Here is a 12,263-nt window from a genome sequence, read left to right as displayed (position 1 = left end):
ACCTCTCATTTCTCTTCTTTCTTCTCTCTCTCTCTTCTCTCTTCTCTCTTCTCTCTTCTCTCTCTCTCTCTTTCTCTCTCACACACACATCTCTCCTAGGAAGCTGAACACTCTCTAGGTATTCTCAGTACATAGCAGACCTACCTAAAGCCTTAGCGTTCACCACTATCTCAAGACTAGTGAGACCTCTCATTTCTCTTCTCTCTCCTCTCTCTCTCTCTCTCTCTCTCTCTCTCTCTCTCTCTCTCTCTCTCTCACACACACACACACACACACACACACACACACACACACATACCTCTTCTAGGAGCTGAACAAGATGTTCTCAATACATAGCAGACCTACCTAAATCCGAAACAGGCTAATTATAAGCAACACAGGTAGACTCCATTGCAGATGACCTGCAGCTACACTTTCTGGTTCCTGAATAGGGAGGTACAGGAAGGGCACCTGTACAACTAGCAGATTTTTCTGTGCCAAACTCAAGTCTTTCCTTACTTTTCAAGGTGTTGGTCACACTTATGTATGGAAGGAGATTCCTGCTGTCCTGAAGCATTTGAGTGAGTTTGGAAGGGCTTAGCATCCTGGGATTACGACTCAGATTTAGGGCTTGCAAATTCAGGAGTGAATTTCCACTCTCCCCAGTAGCCCGCAGAATTCTTGATATTCCTACATCGAATCTTAGCCTTCTTGGGATCTCTAACTCAAGACCAACAAAGAGACTGGGTGCTTAAGAGTTATGTCTATACCTTCATGGAGCTTTGCAGACTGGCTTAGGAACATTACAGGATTTGGATACAACTAGCTTTCAAAAATGATAGCAAAGTAGAAGAAAAAGGTGACAGAAAAAGGAGAAAATCTTCATGACCTTGAGTTAGGCCAGGGGCCGGGAACCTTTCTGGCTGAGAGAATCATGAATGCCACTTATTTTAAAATGTAATTCTATGAGAGCCATACAACGACCCGTGTACCTTACACATTATCCAATAAAAATTTGGTGTTGTCCCAGAGGACAGCTGTGATTGGCTCCAGCCACCAGCAACCATGAACATGAGCAGTAGGAAATGAATGGATTGTAATACATGAGAATGTTTTATATTTTTAACATTTTTTTTATTAAAGATTTGTCTGCGAGCCAGATGCAGCCATCAAAAAAACCACATCTGGCTTGCGAGCCATAGGTTCCCGACTCCTGGTTTAGGCAAAGACTTCAATGTGATACCTAAAGCAAAATCCACTTTAAAAATTGATGAATTGGACTTCATAAAAATTAAAATTCTTGAGGCTTTAAAAATCACTGTTCAGAGATGAGCTAGACAAAGAACTTACAAATTATGTATCTCAGTAATTTTCAACTTTTTACACTTAGGGACTGGTAACCTACCTGGCCAGAAACAGAAACATGCAAGGAATAGCTTTATCTTACCGCGCCTAACAGTGCCACACGGTACAAGCTGGTGCTTGATTTCCAAACTCCACGTGTGCAATGCATTGAATGCTACATACATTTGTCCGAATGCTTTTTTGTCTATTACGGATGCATGATCTATAAATGCTGTGCATGCTACAAAAGGTGGTTCAGACGAGCCTGTACGTTCCAAAGATATCTAAGACAACCTCAATAGTATTTCACCAATGATACAGGCTGATAAGTGGTAATCACCCTGAACAGAAGCGAATTCAACTAAGATCATTGAGTCTGCAATCTTTATACAAACAGTAGGGTGGTTAACTTTATCACAGATCGACATGAAATTTCTGGAGGACGGGCACCTGTTCACGGACTGGCGGTTGAAAAACACTGGTATATCTGATAAAGGACTTTTAGAATGCATAAAGAACACATAATAAGGCAAGCGATCCAACTTAAAAATGGTCAAAAGATTTGATAGACATAAGAAGACATGAATGGCTAATAAACACAATTTCTTAAAGGCTGTTAGTGAAATTAAAGCCACAATGAGAAATCGCTGCACATTGTCTAGAATGGCTATAAGAAAAACAAATACCAAGTGTTGGTGAAGATAATAAAAGCACTAGAATCTTTATATATTGCTGGGCTGTAAAGTGGTGTGGTCCCTTTGGAAGAGAGATGGGCAGTTTCTTAAAAAGTTAAATATAAACTTATGTGACTGAGCAATTCCACATCTAGATATCTACCCACATTAGAGTTGCCAGGTAAACTACAGGGTGCCCAGTTAAATTTGGATTTCAGATAAACAATTTTTTACTATAAGTATGTCCCAAATGTTGCAGGAGATATGCTAGAAAATTTTTACCTGAAATTCAAATTTAACTGGGAGCCCTGTATTTTAACTTGCTAACTATGGCAACCCTCATGCAAGAAAAATGAAACAGATGTCCCCCCCAGAGGCTTAGAGGTGAGGGTTCATAGCAGCATTGTCCTCCTAGCCCTGAATGGAAGCCATTGAAGTGTGCACCAGCTGGTGAGCTGATTCTTTTTAAAGGTGTTGTGTTTATTCAGTGGTTTACTATTCAGCCATCAAAAGGGACGGCCTGCTTACTAGTACACTAGGAAACCCGGCAGTCATACAAAATGACTGCTGTTCTAGATATTATAAATTGTAACTAAAATGATTTGTGCAAAGGTGTCTGCTAATTCAAACTGAATTACCCAGGGCAGGTGGCAAGGACGCCCCTTTGCTTACTGCCCCACGGGGTTTCCCCCTTCTACTTGCTTAATTGCTTAAAGTAGAGTGCAATGAAGGAAACCACTGGCAGTACATTTCTTAAGAGCCACCGCTAGCTCAATAAATAAAGGTGATTTAAATAATAAAATGTTAATTCACATGTCAAAGATCTCTTTGTACACAACATTTCTTTTTTTTTTTTTTTGCATCTCTTTTTTTTTTTTTTATAATAATTTTATTTTTTTAATGGGGTGACATCAATAAATCAGGATACATATATTCAAAGATAACAAGTCCAGGTTATCTTGTCGTTCAATTATGTTGCATACCCACCACCCAAAGTCAGATTGTCCTCTGTCACCTTCTATCTTGTTTTCTTTGTGCCCCTCCCCACCCCCTTTCCCTCTCCCATTCCCCCCTCCCCCCCGTAACCACCACACTCTTATCAATATCTCTTAGTTTCACTATTATGTCCCACCTACATATGGAATAATACAGTTCCTGGTTTTTTCTGATTTACTTATTTCGCTTCGTATCATGTTATCAAGATCCCACCATTTTGCTGTAAATGTTCCGATGTCATCATTTCTTATGGCTGAGTAGTATTCCATAGTGTATATGTGCCACATCTTCTTTATCCAGTCATCTATTGATGGGCTTTTTGGTTGTTTCCATGTCCTGGCCACTGTGAACAATGCTGCAATAAACATGGGGCTGCATGTGTCTTTACGTATCAATGTTTCTGAGTTTTTGGGATATATACCCAGTAGAGGGATTGCTGGGTCATAAGGTAGTTCTATTTTCAGTTTTTTGAGGAACCACCATACTTTCTTCCATAATGGTTGTACTACTTTACATTCCCACCAACAGTGTATGAGGGTTCCTTTTTCTCCACAGCCTCCCCAACATTTGCTATTACCTGTCTTGCTAATAACAGCTAATCGAACAGGTGTGAGGTGGTATCTCATTGCCGTTTTGATTTGCATTTCTCTAATAGCTAAAGAAGATGAGCATCTTTTCATATATCTGTTGGCCATTAGTACACAACATTTCTTGTGTAGATCTTTCCATCATTTTTAAGCTCGCCTTGCAGAGGACCATCAATTATTTTTAATTTTACGTTCGTTCTTTCACGAACTCTTGAACAGGCAACATAAAGTTGACCGTGTCCAAATGCAGGCTCAGGTAAAAAAATGCCAACACGCTTAAGCGTTTGGCCCTGAGACTTATTGATGGTCATAGCAAAGGCAAGTTTTACGGGAAATTGTCTACGTCTCAATTGAAACGGTAACCCTGTTTGAGATGGAGCCAAATCAATTCTTGGAATGACATGTATTTCACCTTTAGAGGAGCCAGTCAAAGACTTAGCTATTACGACATTTTTCAATTGGAGAACCTCTAGTCTTGTACCATTGCAAAGACCCCTTCTGGTGTTAAGATTTCATAACAGCATAATAATTGCTCCAATCTTTAACCTCAATTTGTGAGGTGGCATGCCAGAAGGCAGGACTATTTGAATGCCGTGGCAACTTCACCCCATTGGCTAGTACAGTTACGCAAGCAACCAATAAGCTATCGGCAACAAACAGACACTTAAGCCGCATATAGTAAAGATGTTGCAACAAGGGTGAACTTTCAAACCATCATGTTAAAGTACAATAAGTGTAAAGGAAAAAGACAAACAGGCACAGGGACCTTTGGGGATGAAGAAAATGTCCTAAAACTGGATTTTTGGTGATGGATGCACAACTATCAGTTTACTAAATCATTAATTGTATATATATAATGGGTGAATTAGGTAGTATGTAAATTATACCTCAATAAATCTGTTCAATAAAAAACAGCTCACTTCTGCCATTCCACCCACCAGCACACTTTCTGTGCCAGTCATATCAAAGCAGTCTCCTGTTTTCCTGTGCACCCCGTGCCCTTTGCTCTGGTCTGCTGGCTACCAGACCTGCACGTCCCCCTCCTCTGCCTTGCTAGTTGAATCATCCCCAAGGATCCTCTCAGACGTCATTTCTCTAACCATGCGCTCATCCTGCCTGTTGGTAGATCTCTGCTCCCCTGCAATGTTTCCGAATCACTGGAGCACAGCCTCTAATCACACTTCATTCCCCTTTTAACTCCCTTGGGGTTTTAGGGCTCTCCCTCTTCACCTTTAAGGAAGCAGGTGGTTTCATACCTTTCCCTTTCTGAACACCTCACTTAAGAACAAGAGGTTCAAAGATGATTTGGATGCTAATCCTGCTGGGCCCCTGTCTTCTAGGGAGCAAGGCATGTTTGGGGTGCCCTGTCAGAAGTGCAGTACTGTGGCTTAGTGGACGGACTCTTCCCCATGTAGCTCTATGAAGCCATGTCATGCCATACGCATGCTTCCCTTTAAGTCCTTATATAAATTCTGTGTCCCTGAATGGTTCTGAGGCCTGCCTCTGCAGCTGGAAATGAATACCCCAAGAGTAGGGACTACTTGTCATTCATTTCTGGGGACCTCTTGCCTAGCCCAGAGTTTGGCTCAGAGCAGTCCCCAAGTAGAGTTCATTGAATGAATAATCATCTGGTTAAAAGAATCCTAAATGATAAGGTAAGAGTTCCATTTATTTATTTATTTATTTATTTATTTTTAAGACAGTATTTGTTGATTTTACAGAGGGGAGGGGAGTGAGAAGTATCAATTCATAGTTGCTTCACTTTAGTTCATTGCTTGCCATATATGTTCCTTGACCAGGCAAGCCCAGGGCTTGGAATCGGTGACCTCAGTATTACAGGTCAGGCCGGTACCATCTTTTTTATGGCCGTGTAAATCTACCACAGCCTTTTTATCCAACCACCTACTGATGGGCACTTGGGCTCTTTTTCAGATCTTGACTATTGTTAAATATCGCTGCAGCAAACATAGGTGTGCATATGTGCTTTCGAATTAGTATTTGGGGATTTTTAGCGTATATTCCCAGGAGAGGGATTGCTGGGTAAAAAGGCAGTTCCATTTTTAATTTTTTTAAAATGAGGAAAGGCTCTGGCCAGTTGCCTTAGCGGTAGAGTGTCGGCCCGGCATGTAGAAGTCCTGGGTTCGGTTCCTGGCCAAGGCACACAGGAGAAGCACCTGTCTGCTTCTCCACCCTCCCCGTCTCCTTACTCTCTGTCTCGCTCTTCCCCTCCCACAGCCAAGGCTCCATTGGAGCAGAGTTTGCCCAGGCGCTGAAGACAGCTCCATGGCCTCCGCCTCAGGCGCAGGAATGGCTCGGGCTACAGCAGAGCAACGCCCTAGATGGGCAGAGCATTGCCCCCTGGTGGGCATGCTGGGTGATCCTGGTCAGGCGCATATGGGAGTCTGTCTGACTGCCTCCCCACTTCTAACTTCGGAAAAAGACAATCAATCAATCAATCAATCAAGCATTAATGAGGAAATTCCATACTGTTTTTCACAGTGGTTGCAATCTCGCCAACAGTGCACAATGGTTTCCTTTTGTCCACATCCTTGCCAATACTTGTTTATTGATTATTGATGATAGTTATTCTGACAGGGGTGAGGTGAAATCTCTGTGATTCTAATTTGTGTTTATCTGATAATTGTGACATTGAACATTTTTTTAATATGCCTATTGGCCATCTGTATGTCCTCCTTCGAGAAGTGTCTATTCAGATTCCTTGTCCATTTTTTAATTGCATTGTTTTTCTGGTATTGAGTTGTATGAGTTCTTTATAGATTTTGGATATTAATCCCTTATCAGATGTATTGACGAATATGTTCTCCCACTCAGGGGGTTGTCTTTTCATTTTTGTTGATGATTTTTTTTTTTGTCTGGGCAAAAGCTTTTTAGTTCGGATGGACCTGGAAATTATTATGCTAAGTGAAATAAGCCAGTCAGAGAAAGACAAATACAGTACCATATAACTTCACATATAAACAAAATAACCTAGGCCCTAGCCGGTTGGCTCAGCGGTAGAGCGTCGGCCTAGCGTGCGGAGGACCCGGGTTCGATTCCTGGCCAGGGCACATAGGAGAAGCGCCCATTTGCTTCTCCACCCCTCCGCTGCGCTTTCCTCTCTGTCTCTCTCTTCCCCTCCCGCAGCCGAGGCTCCATTGGAGCAAAGATGGCCCGGGCGCTGGGGATGGCTCTGTGGCCTCTGCCTCAGGCGCTAGAGTGGCTCTGGTCGCAATATGGCGACGCCCAGGATGGGCAGAGCATCGCCCCCCTGGTGGGCAGAGCTTTGCCCCTGGTGGGCGTACCAGGTGGATCCTGGTCGGGCGCATGTGGGAGTCTGTCTGACTATCTCTCCCTGTTTCCAACTTCAGAAAAATGGAAGAAAAAAAAACAAAACAAAAACAAAATAACCTAATGAACAAAATAGAGACAGAAGCATGGACACATGGAACAGACAGTTGTCAGAAGGGTGGAGGGACTGGATGAAAGGTGATGAGATTAGCCTGACCTGTGGTGGCACAGTGGCTAAAGCATCGACCTGGAACGCTGAGGTCACTGGTTCGAAACCCCAGGCTTGCCTGGTCAAGGCATATGTGGGATTGATGCTTCTTGCTTATCCTCCTTCTCTCTCTCTCTCTCTCTCTCTCTCTCTCCCAAAATGAATAAATAAATACAATTTATTTTAAAAGGTGAAGAGATTAGCCAAAAAACATATACATCACATGGACACAGTCAACAGTGTGGGGATGGCCACACTGAGGGAAAGGGGCTGAGGGCTTGGTGGAGGCTGGCAGAGGTGGGGAGACGGGGCAGAAAGACATTGCTAGGGGCAGAGGGTACACGGTACTGTGGGCAGATGGTCTGTTGTGTTGTGCACTTGAAACCTGGATGGTCTTGTGAACCATTGTCATTCCAATAAACTTAATGAAATAGATTTAAAAATTGAACTTAAAAATAGCATCAAGGCCTTGGCCAGTTGGCTCAGTACTAGAGTGTCAGCCTGGCATGTAGAAGTCCTGGGTTCAATTCCCTGTCAGGTCACACAGGAAAAGTAATCATCTGCTTTTCCACCCTTCCCCCTCTCCCTTCTCTCTCTCTCTCTCTCTCTCTCTCTCTCTCCTCCTGCATCCATGGCCCAGTTGGAGCAAGTGGGCTCTGGGAATTGAGGATGGCTCCATGGCCTCCGCCTCAGGTGCTAAAATAGCTCAGTTGCCAAGCAACAGAGCAGCGGCCCCAGATAGGCAGAGCATTTCCCCAAAAGGGGGCTTGCTGGGTGGATCCTGGTCGGGGTGCATGCAGAAGCCTGTCTCTCTGCTTCCCCGCCTCTCACTTAAAAAAAAAAAAATCCAAAAAAACAAACAAACAAACAAAAAACATCAAAAAGTCAAAATTGCAGGAATAAAAAAAAAAAAATTCTACATAGAAGCTAAAAAACCCCCCAAGGAATCCTAAATGAACATGAAGGGGTCTGAGAGAATGCAGAGATGGACTGGGTATTCCCAGAAGCAAAGTAGTCCTTTGTTATCACCCTCCCCCCACCAATGAAGGGCCGGCCTGCAAGCTTTTCCCAAAGGTGTTTCAGCCACCAGCCTTCCTTCGGCTTTTCTTAGAGAAGACTCATTTTTAGTCTTCACTCACCGCCCCACCAATCTCTGGCTTCCCTCTTGATACTCTTTTTACTTAGTCCATCTACTACTACTGTCATCCTTTTATTTGCTTGTATTTTTCTCATACTTGATGTCATTTTCTTGTTTTGTTTTGTTTTGAAACAAAGGGCTCTCAGAACCCAGCACCTTTTAGTAAGATGGAAGTTTGGGGCTTTAAGATTGAAATGTATTGTGAAAGAACCTCTTTTTTTACATTCTCAACACATAATCTATTGAGCCGTGACTATATAACACAGGGGTCCCCAAACTACGGCTCGCGGGCCACATGCGGCCTCCTGAGGCCATTTATCCGGCCCCCACTGCACTTCCGGAAGGGGCACCTCTTTCATTGGTGGTCGGTGAGAGGAACATAGTTCCCATTGAAATACTGGTCAGTTTGTTGATTTAAATTTACTTGTTCTTTATTTTAAATATGTATTTGTTCTCATTTTGTTTTTTTACTTTAAAATAAGATATGTGCAGTGTGCATAGGGATTTGTTCATAGTTTTTTTTATAGTCCGGCCCTCCAACGGTCTGAGGGACAGTGAACTGGCCCCCTGTGTAAAAAGTTTGGGGACCCCTGGTATAACAGATCCTGTACATATCTTTCATTTCTTCCTATTTCTTGTACTATCCTTCCAAATTAAAACAAAACATTCTTATTTCCAGCATTCCAGACCTCAGCCCAGTTTATGAGCTCAGTGAACTGGATGATTTCAGACATCTTTTCAGTTCTACTAAATCTGTGACTCTAATATAGATTTGTTTCTTTATGTTCCTTTTATAAACCTGTAAGCAAATGCTGCCCTTGATCTTATTGGGATGTTGATATTTTCAACCTTTGCTTTAAAAAGGAACAAGAGTTTGGTTTATTAGATTTCTAGGCCTGGGTTTTTAAGGAATGTGTCCTGAGGGTCGGTAAGTGTGATATGCAAATCCAATGCTTGCTTCAAACAGGCTGGGTTTGGCGGGATGGCTGACCAGATACAGCTTGGTTCCTTTGGATTCTGGTGCCTTGACTATATTTGAGTTATTCAAAATATTAGTTGAATACCATGACCATATCATCTAACTTTTCAGAAACACAGGCGCTCTTTCTGTGGATAGAGGGTTATACTGCCTATTAACCCATTTTCAGAGACCAGGGCTGTAGTCGCTATTTCACAGGACAAATTATTTGTGGAAAGCAATACTTACTGAAAGGTTCTTTCTGGGACCCTATCACTACTCTTCACTGGTCCCCTACACTAGTGGCCCCCAACCTTTTTTGGGCCACGGACTGGTTTAATGTCAGAAAATATTTTCACGGACCGGCCTTTATAGGGTGGGACAGATAAATGTATCACGTGACCAAGACAAGCGTCAAGAGTGAGTCTTAGATGGATGTAACTGGTCATTTTTTAAAAATAAAACATCGTTCAGACTTAAATATAAGTAAAACGGAAATAATGTAAGTTATTTATTCTTTCTCTGCAGACCGGTACCGGTCCGCGGCCCGGGGGTTGGGGACCACTGCCCTACACCACACCTTTGCTCCACTTCAGTCATGTCCTGAATTTGAGACCATGTCCTTCGGGTCGGTTCTTTGCGAGGCCAACTCCATGTCTTCAGCTGTTGCCCATGCCTCCCCAAGCATCTGTCTGTACGATCCTGATTTCTCATGTATATTGCTAGTAATTCCTGCTCCTGAAGAATATAAACCAGACTTCAGGTCTGTGCAGGTCTCAAAAGGCAATGTTGTTAATAAAAACAAAACAAAAAGCCTTCTCAACTCTAAGAAGTCCTCGGTAGATGGCAGTGTTGATCTTTCATTGATGATTTGGTCTGCAGGAGGTGGTGGGGGGGTATTTTTTGTTGTTTTGTTTTTATCAGGTTTAGAACAGCTGAGGTTTCTGTTTAGCTTTAGATGGTGGGTTTCACAAAATGTTATTCTCTTTACTCAATCAATCTTTGTTGTTGTGCAGGGCCTTCCCCCAAACCCTAATCCCCTAGGCAAACTGATTAAGTTAATCTGTCAAGTAGGAGTCTACTTCAAGTTTTTTAGTAATAAAAGTTATCATACTTGTAAAAAAATAAAAATATACAAAAGTATAGAAAGTAAAAGTGAGTGTAAATTTTCCAGCTGTTTTGCTATGCATGTAAAATATATTCATATATATAAATGGGGTCTGACGACTCATATTGTTCTGCAATCTGCATACTCCCCTTTCCATCACGTGCGTTCCCCCCCCATTTACATATATGATCTACTTCTTCCCATTGACATGGTTTATTTATTTATTTATTTATTTTTGTATTTTTATGAAGCTGGAAACAGGGAGAGACAGTCAGACAGACTCCCTCATGCACCCTACCGGGATCCACCCGGCACGCCACCAGGGGGCGACGCTCTGCCCACCAGGGGCGATTCTCTGCCCCTCCGGGGCATCTGTCTGTCACGACCGAGCCACTCCAGCGCCTGGGGCAGAGGCCAAGGAGCCATCCCCAGCACCCGGGCCATCTTTGCTCCAATGGAGCCCCGCTGCCGGAGGGGAAGAGAGAGACAGAGAGGAAGGAGGGGGGGTGGTGGAGAAACAGATGGGTGCTTCTTCTGTGTGCCCTGGCCGGGAATCGAACCCAGGACTTCTGCACGCCAGGCCGACGCTCTACCACTGAGCCAACCGGCCAGGGCCATACTGGCAAGGTTTATAATATTTACATTCTGTGCTGGAACTAGAGTCAAGTCTATACTTAAACTTCGTAAAAATAGCACTTACCATATTGTGGTTCTGTTGAGACTAAGCAATGCAGAACAAAATCTGGGGGGATCTATAGAGGTATCACAATACTCCCATGTGCTTAACCCCTACCCCACAGCTATCAAAGCTGTCCTTTTCATCTCATTTTTATTTTCCTCACTTTTACTCAACAATCAATATTTTTTATTGGTTTGTTTTAATCTCGTGTTTCTTGAAACCTCCTTAGACTCCTTTTGCTTTGCCCAAGTACGTTTGTAAATTTGTGTGCCTCACTTCGCCCGCATACTGAAAATATCAATATCTTACCCGCGACTGCTTGTTGGTTTGGCCTGGAGTATAGTTTAGGCTCAGCTACCTGTTCCTGATGAGATGGTTGGGATTTTAGAGGCGTGGTTTAAAAGGATTTCTGCAGGGAAGCCATTCCAGTCAGAGTCTCATTCCTTTGTAGCTGACTTATTTTTTTTCTTGAAGACTCTCAGTGTTCCTGGGGTTCTGAACTTTCCACAGGTGTCTAGGTGTGGCTCTTGTTTTCATTTATCCTTCCTGGTACCCGGTGGCCTCCTTGGAAGGTTTGTGTGTTCCCCGAGTCCAGGAAATGTTTCTGTTCCGTCTGGTGTGCACCCCTCTTTCTGCTCCTTCTCAAACTCCTGTTGAATGAGTGGGTGTGATCCTCTCCGAGCTTCCCTTTGTCTCTGGACTTTTCTTTAATTTTTCACTGCTTTGTGTTTTCCTGTGTCTTAGGAGATTTCCTTGAATTCCAGATAATGGTCTGGTTTTTAGTCTTGGCTGTTCTATTAATTCCTTCTGTTTGCTAAATTTTTTTTTTTTTTTTGACAGTCATTTTACGTTTCCAGAAATGATTTCTTATTCACACATGGCTTCCTTTTTAGTGGCTGCTATCTCTTGTTTTAGAGGCTTGACATTTGCTCAAATCTCTTCAAAGACACTTTGAGTTTTCTCCTAGAATATTCCTTACTGTGTCTTGTTTTTCCAGGATGGCTCCTTTTGTTTACTCATCTTTGTTTAACTCCTTAATGCTATTGGTTTTCCTCAAATGTTTGGTCACCCAGTGCTGTTCATCCACTTTCATAAAATGAAGGACTAGATTAATATGTCTAGATAGCTGGTCAGGCCTGTTTTCCTGGGAGACATCCCCCTTGAAGGGGAGGGCTGGCCACGGTTCCTGTAGGCTGTTGGGCCATGTTGTTAGCGGGCTGACTTCTAGATTGCAGCCTGGGGACGCCCACACTTGCCCATGTAAGGAGAAGCTTAAATAATGGACGGGACTCCTTTACTCTGCT

This window comes from Saccopteryx leptura, chromosome 2, assembly GCF_036850995.1.
Source record: "Saccopteryx leptura isolate mSacLep1 chromosome 2, mSacLep1_pri_phased_curated, whole genome shotgun sequence".
Classification (NCBI taxonomy): Eukaryota; Metazoa; Chordata; class Mammalia; order Chiroptera; family Emballonuridae; genus Saccopteryx; species Saccopteryx leptura.
The sequence above is the reverse complement of the archived record's forward strand: the minus strand, read 5'-3'. Positions refer to the sequence as shown.